The following is a 15,385-nucleotide window of genomic DNA, read 5'->3' on the forward strand; positions in this document are numbered from 1 at the left end:
CATCCACTGGGTTGCTAACTTCAGGGCCCAGTGGACGGGTATCGACTGGAGTTATAAATTTGGGCAATGACCAAGAGTTAGGCCCAATTAGTCGACCTGTAGACGGGTCGACAGGTGGCGACACTCTGACAAGTCGAACTTTTTCTAAGGTAACGACATCAAAAGGAGGTAATCCCTCACGAAAGAGATTCAAGGAACGCAGAAATGCTTTGTTTATCCTAAAGAAGTTACGATTGTCGACCCAAGCACGCTGTCGGCTAAACAAAGCGATTCCTTAAAATGGGCTCAAGGAATTCTTGAGACTGGAAAAAGGGAACGATCACCGGATGAGCTGCCGTGCTCCAAATGGCATCAAAGATCGTTTGCCTCAGTTGCTCAAGACAGCCTTGTGATGGGTATCGGTATGGTTCCAGAGCAAAAATGGGGGGAAATTGAGAATGCTCTGTCTGTCGTCTACTCACAGGAGCTGGAAAAGTTTCCCGGCCCAGATCCTCGACACCATGAGGCTAGTTGGTATGAAGGACGATTTAAGGTTGTCGCATTTGAGAACCAGAGGTCTATAGAATGTTTTAAAGCTGCTCTGATACTAATTGGTGAAGTTTGGGAAGGAGCTGCTCTAGAGTTAGTCGAGAAGAAAGACATACCGGCTAGACCTAGAGCATATGCGTGGATACCTGCAAATCCTTCTGACCTTGAATCTATTTTAAATAGGCTGAAACGATGCAATCCAGATCTTCCAACAACTGATTGGAAGGTTGGCCGTTTGGATGTAGCGGATGGACCAAGACGGCATGCAGTGTTTATATTGAACACTCAGTCTTTGCCACATCTAGCAAAGTCTCAGGGCCGTGTATGTTATGGCTTTCATTATATCCAAATGAAGGTATATAAAAACGATAAAGGATTCAGAAATGGACATGCCTCTGTCTGAATCAGAAGCAAGCGGATCCTCTTGCGATGTCGAGGGAGATACCAAAGTTGAAGACATGGATAGATACCGTATGCGTGAGGAGGTTTCTACTGCCTCAGAACTCACCAAAGTTGAACCTATGGTTTTTGCGAGAGTCACCGAGATCTCTGAAGGGGGCATTCTTGATGACTCGATTGAAGCGGCTGATGTGCTAAAAACGAGCTTAACTCGTTTCTGCTTCCTTCAATATGCAATGCAGACACTGTCGTTGCCAATTTAGAAATAGCCAAATGCAAATATTGGGTAACTTCTACATGGGACACGACAGGGAGATGCCTCCATGTGCCGTTAAGACCTTAGTTGAGGAGTCACTGAAAACAAAGACGAAACTCATTATGGGATGCGATGCGAATGCGCATCATAGTATATGGGAAGGTGTTATACTAATGCAAGGGGAGATTCGCTAACAGAGTTTATTTTGCGTACTAATCTGGTAGTTTGCAACAAGGGAGATGACCCAACCTTTGTCACTAAAAACAAGCAAGAGGTTTTGGACATCACCTTGGCCTCGCAAGAACTGAATGAAATGATATCTGAGTGGCAGGTTTTAAGTGACCACAGACTACGGAAGATTCTAGCATCCACCAACTCCGCTCCAGGTCTCATTAATACTTCGGAGGGCAATTGGACAACGTCCAGTGAGGAGACGCTGGAGGTACTATTGGATACACATTTTCCAGGAGATCAGACGGTTGAACCAGGTTCTGGCTGTGCCACAGTGGCTCAGCGGTCGTTTCCTATCGAGGAAATTATATCGGAATCTAGAATAAGATGGACGTTAAATAGCTTTGGACCATTAAAATCCCCCGGACCTGATTGAATTATTCCGGCGGAGTTACAAGCAGTGACTGACCAAATTATCCCCTGGTGGTCGGCGATATATAAAGGATGTATCAACTTATCATATATCCCAGAAAAGTGGAGGGAAACAAAAGTCGTTGTCATACCTATAGCGGGAAAAGCCTCTCACTCGAGGGCGAAGGATTTCCGACCAATCAGCTCATCCTCATTCCTACTTAAGACTCTGGAGAAGATGATAGATATTTATCTTAGAACTAGCATCGATTCAAGTTTGTTCTCGAAACGACAGCATGCATACTCGAAGGGCAGGTCTACTGAGACCGCATTACATGAACTAGCCAGCTTTTTTGAAAGCTTTTTTGGCGCTAGCAGTCAGGGGAAAATTCCCATCAACAGTAAGAGATATTATACAGAGAGCCCTCCGGATGACTGAGAAATGGGCGAAAGATAATGGTCTTGGGGTAAATCCGGCAAAGACAGAACTAGTCATGTACTGCAAGGATCGCAAAACTCCCACGGTTAGGCCCATTTCCTTAGGAGGTATTGAAATTCCCTTTGGTGAGTGTGCAAAATACCTTGGCGTTATTTTGGAGAGGAAGCTGAACTTTAAGCATAATATTGAAGAAAGGGCGAGAAAAGCAACGGTAGTTTTGTACTCGTGCAAAAAGGCAATAGGAAAAAAGTGGGGACCAAAACCAAAAATTGTGCATTGGCTATACACGGCAGTGGTTAGACCTATAATGCTATATGGTGTTGTAGTCTGGTGGCCGGCACTTCAACAGCCAACAAGTTTAGGCAAAGTTCAGCGTATCACGTGCTTGTGTATCTCAGGCGCATTCAGCAAGACAGGAACAAATTCCCTTAATGTCATGCTGCATCTATTGCATCTACTGACATTTTGGGGAAAAGAATATATAGATTTCTACACTGATGGCTCCAAATTGGATGGACAAGTGGGGTTCGGAGTATATTCTAGTGATCTGGAACTTCGAATAGCGAAAAGATTACCTGATCACTGTAGTGTTTTTAAGGCTGAAATATTATCTATAATAGAGGTGGCGAATTGGCTGAGAAGTAATGTTCGAAAAAATGTGGGCATTAATATATACTCAGGCAGTCAACCTGCAATAAAATCCTTGGACTCTGTGTTCGTCAACTCGAAAACGGCCATCGACTACCGCAAATCTCTCAATGAGATGGCTGAGCAGTACAATATTCACCTAATATGGGTGCCTGGCCATAGGAAAATACCGGGGAACTGCGAAGCGGATGAGTTGGCAAGGCTAGGGACTACCTTACATATTCCAGGGGAACTAGAATCTGTTGGTGTGCCTCTGGCTACCTGCAAGCTCATGCTGCGTGAGAAGGCTGTTATGATGGCAAATGTTCGATGGGAATGTTGCAAGGGTTGTAACGACACCAAGCAAATATGGCCCCATTTAAACTTAAACCGCACACTAGATATGCTAGTGTTCTCGAGACGTCAGGTATCACTCCTGATATCTGCTATAACGTGTCGCTGCCTGATAGGCGATTTTGCAAAAACTATAGGCGCGAAGCATAATGACTATTGTATGAGCTGTCATGATGCGGAGGAAAAGGCATCAATTAAACACCTCTTGTGTGAGTGTCCTGCATTTTGTGTAAAGCGCAAGCAACTTTTAGGAGCATATAGCTTCAGATTATTGGTGGATCTGGAAAACGTTAACTTAAGCAGTCTGCAAATATTTTTGGAACAATCTGGTTGGTTCAATAAAAAAAAAAATAATCAAGAAGGTTCAGCGGTTAAAACTAGAAGTGACCATATGTAATAGGTACTTTTAGTTAATGTGGTATCACAATGGACTGAATAGTCTAAGTGAGCCTGAATCTTAATCAGGCTGCCACTTTAACCTAACCTAACCTATGTTATATTCAAAATGTTGCTAATTTTGAAAAAGTAGCGTCATACGAGGACAGTTCGGAAGCTTCTTAGCCTAGCACAAAAAGCGCGGTATAAACAGAAAAAGGTTAAGTGTTTTGGAAACTTCCATATCTGTTATGAACACATGTTAAATTTTGTTTCGATCTAGCAACTCCTTCATATAGAAACAGGTGTTCAAAAAAGACGCATCCCCAAACCCAACATTGAACCACATTTGAACCTTCCGAAAAACGGTTTTACATGATAGCCGGCTTATGCCAAAATAAATTTGTACAAACATAAAACCTTTTTTCGGAAGGAGAGAGAGAGTTAATAAAACCGAGAAAATCTTTGAAACAAAAGTTTCGCCCAATTTTATGCTTCGAAATTTTTGTTTCAAAGATTTTCTCTCTCAACACGTGTTCATTCATAATGATAATATAGAATTGATGTGGTGTACAATTTTCGTTAACCAGATATCAAACAGGAATTGAATAGGTCATGAATGGCTAATAAACAGACCCTGTACAGCTGTTGAACTACTAAGCAACAGACCCTGTTGGGGTATTGAACTGTTATTTCGATGGTAATTACCACAAAGTAATGGGGTGTAGTATCTAAACGACTTTAATGATATTGATATAGCGTCCGCTTTAGTCTCGAATTCCGTCATCTTTATTTATAACCAAAAATCCGTATCTATCTTTCCAACATTCTCGACAAATATCTATAAAGTGACCCAGAGGCATGTCACTACCGACATAAAATTTATTTTATTTTTTATTTAACGGCAGAGTGAACTAATTCAATTTTAATTAGGGCTGTTTTCTTTTAGCCCTATTGTTGTTTTTATAAACAAATATCTACTGTATATATTCTTTTTATTGTTCATAGAATATATGTAAGTATGAAAATAGAAGATAGATTATGCGTTTGGCAAATAAACCCATTTACACACTCAAAACAGTGAACTCACCAGAAATGAACATTTTGGTTAATTTTAGATACGATTATTCTTTTTCACCTGTTAAAGAAAATTTCAAAATTTGAAGAAAAAAAAATATTCAGTTAAAAATTGCAAAAATGTCTTTAGTGCCATACGAAGTTCATGATGGGCGCATTATTACCAAATTTTACAAATATTAAAAAATTTTGAACTATTTTGTGGGAGTTACGAATTTAGTAAATCTTTATTCTTCATTTGTGTATAATTTTCCCTCTCTTTTTGTTAATTTTATTAACGTACAGAAGAAATATTAAAGTCAAGAAAACTTTCTCGAAACATAATAAATCTATGAACTACAATATAATTAAATTGGCTTTAGTGATAGATAGGATTCCCTTTTTTTTTGAGTGCATGAAATGTATATAATAACTTTACAAAACAAAAATATTTACAAATACAAGGAAGAATTAATTCAACATCAGTATCACAATAAAAAATAAAAAAATGAAGTCAACATCCATTTCACATGTAAACAATTAACAATTTTATTTAATTTGTAATAATTCACACGTCAGGACTCACGCAAGTTTATTAATATTATCCTCCTTAATTTTTCCCTTAGCATCTATGGGGCTTAAAGTTACTTTGTTTAAAATATTAGTATATATCGTATGTTAGTTTTCATCTGAACTTTAACATGTTATTACAATCAACTGCCTAAATAAATAGAATTACCAAATACAATTTATTTGGTATGTTTGATAATTATTTGCTTTTCAACCTCCACTACACCATAGCTTTAGAACTTAGATTTGTCTTTGTTGAGTATGGTCAGTATCATTTCCGCTTTTCCTTATGTACATTTTTGTATTTCTGGGGCAACACTTCTTGAATAATCGCAAATGTGTAAAAATAAACACAAACAAGAAAAATAACCTGCGACGATCTCAAAGTCAAGACCACGATTAATCTTACATCTCCACACACCACATTTCACATACACACACTTTTTAAAAATTAACAAGGAACTTGACAAATTCATCTAAACAATCAAAATCTGACCAAACAGAAACCATAATCATACGAAACTTAAGTCTCAAATATTACGTCACGAAAATAAGACATTCCCTCTTATTACCCCTCTTAGGGGTCTGTGTAGTTTCCACCATAACCATTTCTTAAACAATATATTTTTTTGCAAACTGAAATATCTCGAAATTAAAAAGACCACAACGTGAATTTAAGCTCATTGAATTCAATACTCGATTATTATGTATAGTAATGTAAATAAACAAATTAATTGAATCTTCTGTACAGTGTTGTGTCAACTTTGGCAATAGGGTCCAAGGGATCGCTTGTCGGACAACTTGTTGGCCGGCTTATGTAGCAGTTGCATGATTATCATTACCCTCTGCAGCATAATCAGTAAGGAAGAGTGGCAACTACACACAGTTGGATATGATCGTAGCAAGAGAAACTGGTTTTTTGCACATAGACAAGGTGTAGGCATAAGCGTAGGAAGGCCTCTGGGGAGGGGGCTTAGACCCCCCAGAAAAAATTTAGCCCCCCCCAGAATGTTAAAACCTATTTACGATTTTACATTTTTATAAAAATTAAACAAGTATATACAACAGCACAAAGTTCCGCTAAAGACTTTCATGCACAATCGAATTACTTGAGTTGTGGTAGCAGTTGCCGATGGCAATGTTTGAAGTCTGATATTTATGAAATAGAGCTGTGATTGAACTTATGGTTTAGTTGAATAACTAACAGCCTGTTTCTGTATGTCGAACGAGTTTAATCGATCGACTGAAATGCATAGAAACAGCTGTTTTCTGGTTATAAATTCAGCTGTTTGTTTCCATTTTAGTCGATCGACAGAGCTCATTCGACATACAGAAACAGGATGTAAAGCTCCTTAATTATATTGTTTAGTCTGGTTTAGTCATCTTAATTAAAAAATAGTAATTGGTATTAAAACTATTCTTTCATAAATTAATATCTTAATAATGCTGCAAAAAAGCGTCGCCAAAAAAGAAGTGAAAATGTTCTTTTTGGGTCCGGAAGTGGTGCAAAATTGGCGGAGAAGCGATGAATGTAATAGGAACTCGTCATAGAATGAATGTTCACCGTTTCAACAGCCGTTGCAATGAATTTGCATCACTTCTTACGGTGTGATCCGAATTAAGAGTTTTGAATGTGAATTAAAAAATTGTGTGATATTTTCCCAAATAAATAATTTTTATTTATTCGTGTTTTATTTGATTTTTGGCCAACCTTTTGTTAGAATTATATTAATATTTATAAAGACCTCGAGCTTCAAGAAACATTAATTTATAATAATTTTTATATTTTTTTATGATTTTTAATGCATTCTAACGCTTGTTTGAATATTTTCAAAAATTATCGATTTAGCATTTTTGTGGCAAAATTTGAATAATTTTTACCATTTTATTTATTCTTACACTTTTTTAAACTATTTGAAAAAAGAAAACAAAAAGTGAGGACATTTTTGGAAGTGCTTTTAAAGTTGTGCCTTTAAAACAAATCCCAATTTTTTTGCTGGGAAAAGCGTGGAACTACTTTTAGTTGCTTTATTATATATTATTTTGATGTCTATTTTTGTATTCTTTTTAATGAAATAAAACAATAATTGAACCTATAAGTTCAGTCTATAAATTTTAAGCTAGGGGAGCTATAGCCCCCCCTAGGAAAATTGTCTAGCTACGCTAATGGGTGTAGGGAGACAAATTTGCAAACTCCTCATTCATTTACTGTATTGAGTCGGCCAAGTGAGGAACAAATTCTTTTGAAGTGGTAGTGCTCTAGTTAGTACAAGCTTTTTTTCTAATATAACGGTGGGCATAAAATCTATTTTAAAGTGTAACCGATCACAAGTATATGTTTTTGTACAGCGACGCTTATACGATTTTACATTTTTGATTGTGGTAAGTTATTGCAAAACTTTTCAGCTTATGAAAAGACAAAAAACTTACAATGAATTTTAAATTTTCATGAAGGCTATTTACGAGCACGCCATCAACGCTCAGAAAACGCTAGCCACCGGCCGGCGAGCCTGTCACTTCATATTGGAAATAAGTTTCAATTATTGCTTATTGGATTCCGTTGACATTTGACCTATTTTAAAGACGATATTTTAACTGGATAAAGGGCTCCAAATATCAACTTTGTGGTACATTAAAAGCCGTATGGGAGAGACCCACGTGGACGCAGACGCCACGAGAAACCGTTTGAATTTGCTTGGACCCCCCACCCCTTTTGGATTTCAACGGGTTTTCCTTCAAGAAAGTTCTGGTACAAGAGAAAATTTCGCAAGGAAATTTGACGGAATAAAAAAGGAAGGCAATTCGACAAACTTTGGAACTATTAGAACATCCTGCTATTTATATGCTGGCGGTATATTGTTTATCTTTATGTAAGTACATGGATATTATATGTTAGTGACCACATGATGTGTATTCCAAAGCGATTTGTAATTATCGCCAACTGTGACCTGATAATTTATAAATTATGTTCTTACGACTATCCTTGACCCAAACAAATTAAGTAATTTCGTTATGATAATTAATGATAAGTTTGAATCCTATGTTTAATGTTTTAGGTCTATGTACGTTTGTCTCAGAAATTTAGAATTTTCGCATATTAACAATTATCGTGTAATGAGTATCGTATGGCTAATTTTTTTCCAACCTTTTAACTAGTTGCAAATCACTTCTGTTGGAAAGATTAAGCAATTAATTTTTGGTCAAAACAAGTTAGTGTTAGGGAGCCACCGTGGTGCAATGGTTAGCATGCCCGCCTTGCATACACAAGGTCGTGGGTGCGATTCCTGCTACGACCGAACACCAAAAAGTTTTTCAGCGGTGGATTATCCCACCTCAGTAATGCTGGTGACATTTCTGAGGGTTTCAAAACTTCTTTAAGTGGTTTCACTGCAAGGTGGAACGCCGTTCGGACTCGGCTATAAAAAGGAGGTCCCTTGTCATTGAGCTTAACATGGAATCGGGCAGCACTCAGTGATAAGAGAGAAGTTCACCACTGTGGTATCACAATCGACTGAATAGTGTAAGTGAGCCTGATACATCGGGCTGCCACATAACCTAACCTAAGTTAGTGTTACAAAACCCTAGCCTTACAGAATTCGATCGAATTAGGTAGGAACATTTTAAGGGACATTGACATTAGTGAGTTCTTGTCTTGTATGCACAAATGTATGGTGCATTGTTTAAAGAACATTGGTTGTGAAGAAATTAACCCTTTTCTAAATTCCGTAAAAATCAGAAATTGGTGCATACATACTACTATTTGGGTTTTATGTTATATATAAATGTTTGAGTACGTATCGGAAAATAGTCGTGACACGATATACATATTATATACCAACTCGATCATTACAAATTATTATATTAAAGCTCAGTACAAATGTTTCCAATATTATATTATGATATTTTTAATAATTGTCTTTTTTTCATTGAGTCGACGGAAAGCCGACATATTATACACAAGTTTATGAAACGCTAACTAGTTTCTTAAGCAACTTTGAATTGTGGATATTCTTACATTCGACGTCTTTGTTTATAATAGGATATACCTTAGAAAGCTAACCCACTTTCAGGACAAAAAGTAGCATTCCAGTGTAACCTTCGCATATTTTACTGTGTTTTTTTTTTTTTAACTCATCCGAAATTTTTATTTATAGTTATATTCGAGATTAGTGTGTTATATTACAATTATTAGGTTCTGATGCGAAAAGGATGTCTCACAGTGGGATAGGTTTCTATCCATCACTAGATATAATATATATATTTTCAATATGAATTTAAGCCCTGTTAAGCAAATTATCTATTGTGCTATTGAATAAGATCCTATGTACTTTACAATAGACGGATCCCAGGTAATGTAGAGCTGAACTAGAGTCATGAGATCATGGGGGCCCTTATTAAATTGAAAGTGGTCCAAAGGGGGATGGCACTTTAGCATCCCATAGGGTGGGTCATCGGGATCTAATAACACCTAGATCCCACAAAAATGGATTTTCATAAAAGATTTTGGTAACATCTGTTTTAGTAAGATTTGAAGATATTTGTAGTGGTACGATTTTGTTTCCTTTGCTTGTTTATACGGTACCTTCTGACTCATGGCGACCAAGGACTCCACGCCTCCACGCTGACGCTAAGCCGAATGTACCATCCACCGTACCACGCCCGGCGCACATGGGTCAGCAAATGTTGATGTTTAACCATCTACCATCATCCGTATGTCATCGATAGAAACTTATGAGCTAGATGGTAACGCAATTCCATACTGCTTGTACAAACGAACTAACTTTTAATAATTTACCACCATTCGTATGCCATCGAAAGAAACATATAAGTGATTTGGTAATGCAATTCCACACCGCTTAGCCAAACGGTATAGCCCTCAACAGTCTACCACCAACGTACATAGCAAGATGGCGCCCAACGTACATGACATTCGGTTCCTGCGTCTAGGTGAAAGTTATTTAAGATTGTCAGTTATTGCGATAGGAGACCTAGTGTTATTGTACATATTCTGTTTGAGTCGACTAGTGCAAATCATTGTATGGCGATGTAGCTATAGCGATCAAACTATGATTTTGTATTTCATAACTATTGCCCAGCTAGTCGTGATTCTTGGTATTCCGAGTTATACTTGCTTGGTTGGTGTTATTTAGTTTTTGTTCCTAGTAATACTGTGTCTTGAGGCGACTACGGTATGGGTTACCCAATTGCATTAGTATTACGTTTTTGTAGGCGAGACTCTTTAAATTTTCTTTAAGATGTTACCCAATTATGAAAACATTTTTTTGTCTGACTCTACGTTCCACCTCACATTACCATTTATTCGAGATATTGAATTTATACCTTACGAATACATAATTTAACCATTCTATATTGCGCCTTGTTGTGCAGAACTGTTTAAAATTTAAACAGTTCATTGACCTTGTTACTTTTCTATATAGCAAAGCACAGAACTTGTGAATGTTTTTCATGGTTTAGTGAATGAATATCCAATTAGTAAATAAGATTGGGGATAAAGTTTTCTATACTGGTTTGAATTTTTCAAATTTTCAATATTTCATATTTTTTATATTTTATTTCATTGCATTGATTTGTTTTCTTGGGGTTTTTGGTATAAACTGTCGTCGACAATTTTTGGCAATTTTCGTATCAAGCTTGTTAGCTTTGTATACTTGTGGATCTATCTTCGCATTTTCAAACCCATTGATTTTGATTTTTTATTTTTGACGTTTTTCGTAATGGACAACCGTCCGCACCATTCTGGCGCTACCGCCACGGGCTCAAATAATATTCTGCCTAATCCGAATCGAGACCCTGCGATTAACGCAGGTGTTCATTTTGACACTGCACTCCGTCAGACTGGCAATGCTTCTATTGACCAGAGAGTTAGAACACCGCTTCATATCGACGATGGGACGATAGGTTCACTTCCGGCGAATAATGTGAGTAACCCGGCCGATGGTACGGGACAGGCAAGTGATACGAGCAGCGTTACCCCACCGGAGTATAGCCCTCTTACTCAGCGTGGGGAAAATAACAGTGTGGGGGACAGGTTTAATAGTACGGGAGTTTTTGAGGTGGTGGAGGCTGCCGTAGGTGCCGCGCAGGCGTCCATGATGCAGTTGATGCGGTCCGAGATGAAGGTAGCTATCGCAGAGGCCGTTAAGGTCGCCCTGTCAAACTCTTCTCCCACTTCTGACAATGCTGAACCAACTTCTGGAAATGTTCGGTGGCCACATGATTTACCGCCTCTGGGTGATACACATAACCGCGAACGGTACAGACCATCACAAGACTCTACCCAAACCCAACCGTATACCAAATTACCATCGGCTGCTTCAGGTTATCAACCGCACAACACGAAATACCCATTTATCGGATAGTGGGGCATAAAGTTCGACGGAACTTCAAAGACTCTGTGGAAGAATTTGTATTCCGTGTAAACCGGCTACAGAAAAGTTACGGGGTTCCCAATCAAGAACTGGTAGATGGTTTTCACCATCTTTTAGAAGGTAGACCGAACCAGTGGTATTGGGATAGAATCCAATTGTACCCTAATTTGACTTTAGATGATTTAGAGAACGACATGGTTCGTGAATTTCAGCACTACAGAACGAATATCGAGGTACTGAGACAAATTATAGACAGGAAACAAGGTAGGGATGAGAAATCTGCTCAGTTCATTGACGCTGTGACAAGTTTGAGGAATAAGCTCAGTAAACCACTTCATGATTATGAAGTGGTGGATATAATTAGAGCTGGGTTGAAGTCAAAACTTGCGCACATGATTTTTGGCGTACAAATCTATTCGGTCGAGCATCTTAGGACTGAATGCAGAAAGGCCGAGGATTTGATGGAACGCGATTTCCTACTGAAGACTCGATACAACGCGAACACTAAAAACGTGAGCGAAGTATACGAGGATGATGTGTGCGATGCGGCCGAACAAGTAGAAGAATTGCGTATTCGGTCTGTCCAGAAAATGGGGCCTGGTAAGGAAACTTTGAGATGCTGGAACTGCGGTCTCCCTGGTCACACGTTCAGAAGGTGTACCTCGACTCAACGAGCCTTGTTCTGCTTCCGGTGTGGCGCACAGGGAGTGATAGCACCGCAATGTGATAAGTGTCAGATGGGAAACGGACGGGTGAACGAGACCTTTCACGAGCGGTTGGCCAATTATATAGAGGTTAGGAAGAGGATTTTCAATTCGGAAATTACTGCACCTATGACTGTCACTAAGAGGATTTTGAAAACCCGTGAGAGGTATAGGCGACGGTGTCAGTTCCGAAAAGAAATAACCTCGACCACATTCAATGAGGTACTCGATACTGATTCCAGACCTTTTCGAGATGTGATGGTGAACAATACTAAAATAACTGCTTTATTTGACAGCGGAGCCACCGTTACAGTTCTTGGAAGGGGTTGTGAGGAGCTAGTCAAGAGATTAGATGTAGAGATTATCCCGGTTTACAAGAGTAGCGCAGGTACTGCAAACGGACAACGAGCAGCATGCATAGGTAAAATTATGGTTGATATTTCGTATGACAACCGAACACATCCTTTCGAGGTTTATCTGGTGCCAACTCTGGAAAATGTAATGTATTGTTGTGTCGACTTTTGGAAACGCTTTTCTGTTGCCCCAAACCTTGTTTCCAGCGTAAGTGTGGTGAATACAGATTCCAATATACATTTTCTGTCGGGAAAGCAACAGGAAGCCTTAGAAGAAGCCAAGTCGCATTTTCTAGACTTCGAAATTCATGGTCTTGGAAAAACATGGATGGAGGAGCATGAAATTGACACATCGGACGCCACACCCATCAAGCAGCGCCATTATCCGATTTCACGGGCTGTGGAGAAGTTGATGTATGCGGAGCTCGACCGGATGTTAGCCTTAGGGGTCATAGAAGTCAGCAACAGCCCCTGGAATTCTCCCGTAACTCTGGTTCGCAGAGGGGAGAAGAACAGGCTTTGCTTGGACGCCCGTAAGTTAAATGAAAAGACGGTTAAAGACGCGTATCCGCTCCCATACATCGACTCTCTTTTGGGACGTTTACAGGACACATACTATATATCTAATATCGATTTGAAGGACGCCTTTTGGCAGATCCCGTTGGCTGTGGATAGTAGGCCGAAAACAGCTTTTACAGTTCCTGGACGACCTCATTACCACTTCACCGTCGTGCCTTTTGGTCTGTGCAACGCAGCTCAAAGGTTATGTCGGTTGATGGATAAAGTGATCGTCCCGGAACTGCGACAGCGCGTTTTCGTCTACTTGGACGATTTGCTAGTTGTGTCTTCGGATTTGGCGACCATATGGCATTGTTGAGAAGGGTTGGCGATTTGTTGTCGCATGCTAACCTGACGATTAACATTAGGAAGTCTAAGTTTTGCCAGAAGGAACTCCGGTATCTCGGATACATTGTTGGAGGGGGAAATCTTAAAGCCGATCCCGAAAAGATCGAAAGCATTACGAAGATCCCCATTCCACGATGTACCCGAGATGTCAGGCGTTCTTAGGACTCTGCTCTTGGTTTAGAAGGTTTATACGGGATTATGCGACAATTACGGCTCCTATAACATGAACTCTTAGGAAATCGGCTACATTTAACTTCGATTCTGAGGCCATAGACGCGTTTGAAAGACTGAAGACGGCCCTGACTACTAGTCCGATCCTTACGCACCCGGATTTTGAGAAGCGTGCAGTGCGATGCCTCGAATTTGGGAGTGGGTGCTGTTCTGTACCAAATTGATGGGACTGGTTTAGAGAGGCCAATAGCGTTTTACTCGGCGCAGCTTTCAAGTGCTCAACGCAATTATAGCGTCATGGAGCGAGAATGCCTAGCCGTAGTGAGCGCTATCAGGAAGTTTAGGCCCTTTATCGAATTGATGGAGTTTACGGTAGTCACGGATCACAGCTCTCTGAAATGGTTGATGGGCCAGAAAGACCTAAGCGGACGACTCGCGCGTTGGAGCCTTCAGCTTCAAGGTTTCAAATTCGATATCGAACATAGAAAGGCCAGTCAAAATGTCGTGGCAGATACCTTATCCCGCCTTCATATTGACGAACTCAATAAGTTCGTTGGCGAGAAACCTCTAATCGACATGAAGTCGGAGGAATTCCAAGGCGAGGAGTACGTTCAGCTTAGGGAGCACATAAATGAACACCAGGACAGTTTGCCAGATTTGAAGGTGGACGGACTTTTCATTTATAAGCGGACATTACCATTCGATGGCAACCCGGTCAATGAATCTTTTACATGGAAGCTGTGGGTTCCTTCGGGCCTTACACGGGATTTAATTGCCAACGCTCACGAACCGACTACGAAATCACATTGCGGGATCGGACGAACAATCGCAAGTTTGAGGCAGTACTTCTATTGGCCTAAAATGGCGTTACAAATGAGGAATTATGTCAACCAGTGTATTTTGTGCAAAGAGGTAAAGGCGCTCAATAGGATTTTACGCCCACCTATGGGGGCGGAGACCGTGACCTGTCGTCCGTGGCAGAAAATCTACATAGATTTCTTGGGTCCATTCCCTAGGTCCAAAACGGGAAACGCCTTTATACTCATTGTACTTGACCATCTCACTAAGTACGTGCTTCTTAAACCCATGCGGAAAGCAACTTCATCTTTGGTTGTGAAATTTCTTGAGTCTGAGGTTTTTCATAAATTTGGGGTACCACAATTGGTTCATTCGGATAACGGGAAGCAATTTGAGTCCCACGAATTCTCGTCCTTTTTAGAAAAGTATGGCTTTAGACAGATTCGTAACGCTGTGTACTCTCCTCAGGCAAATGCGTCCGAAAGGGTTAATCGTAACATCATCGCAGCGATTCGTGCATATGTTACGGAGGACCAACGCAACTGGGACCGACATTTGTCTGCAGTCGAATGCTCTTTGAGATGTACACAGCATACGTCCACCGGCTTTTCGCCCTACTTTTCACTTTTCGGTCTAAATATGATCACACATGCGAGTGCTTATGATTTAGCCGAAAAGTTAGGGGCGATGGAGGAGGGGGACATAGATATAGTACCTAAGAGTAGCGTGATGCAGATTCTCAGAAGTCAAGTGAAGGAGAATCTCCATCGAGCCTATGAAAATTCCTCTAGAAAGTATAACACTCGCTGCCGTGAGACTCGGTTTCTCCCTGGTCAGGAGATTCTACGTAGGAATTTTATTCTCAGCGATGCGTCCAA

At 39.8% G+C, this 15,385-nt stretch overlaps 1 protein-coding gene and 1 long non-coding RNA gene across 2 annotated transcripts in view; both read left to right on the forward strand.

The window, feature by feature from the left end:
* Nucleotides 1–15,385, forward strand: part of LOC142229202 (uncharacterized) — a gene marked incomplete at its 3' end in the record, with an annotated part of 297,563 nt that overhangs the window by 150,393 nt on the left and 131,785 nt on the right.
* LOC142221494 (uncharacterized) lies at nucleotides 7,429–8,187 on the forward strand. Its single transcript, XR_012718069.1, has 2 exons — nucleotides 7,429–7,568; nucleotides 7,641–8,187. It is a non-coding gene; the product is annotated as an uncharacterized LOC142221494 (long non-coding RNA).

This window comes from Haematobia irritans, chromosome 1 (assembly GCF_050003625.1).
Source record: "Haematobia irritans isolate KBUSLIRL chromosome 1, ASM5000362v1, whole genome shotgun sequence".
Taxonomy (NCBI): Eukaryota; Metazoa; Arthropoda; class Insecta; order Diptera; family Muscidae; genus Haematobia; species Haematobia irritans.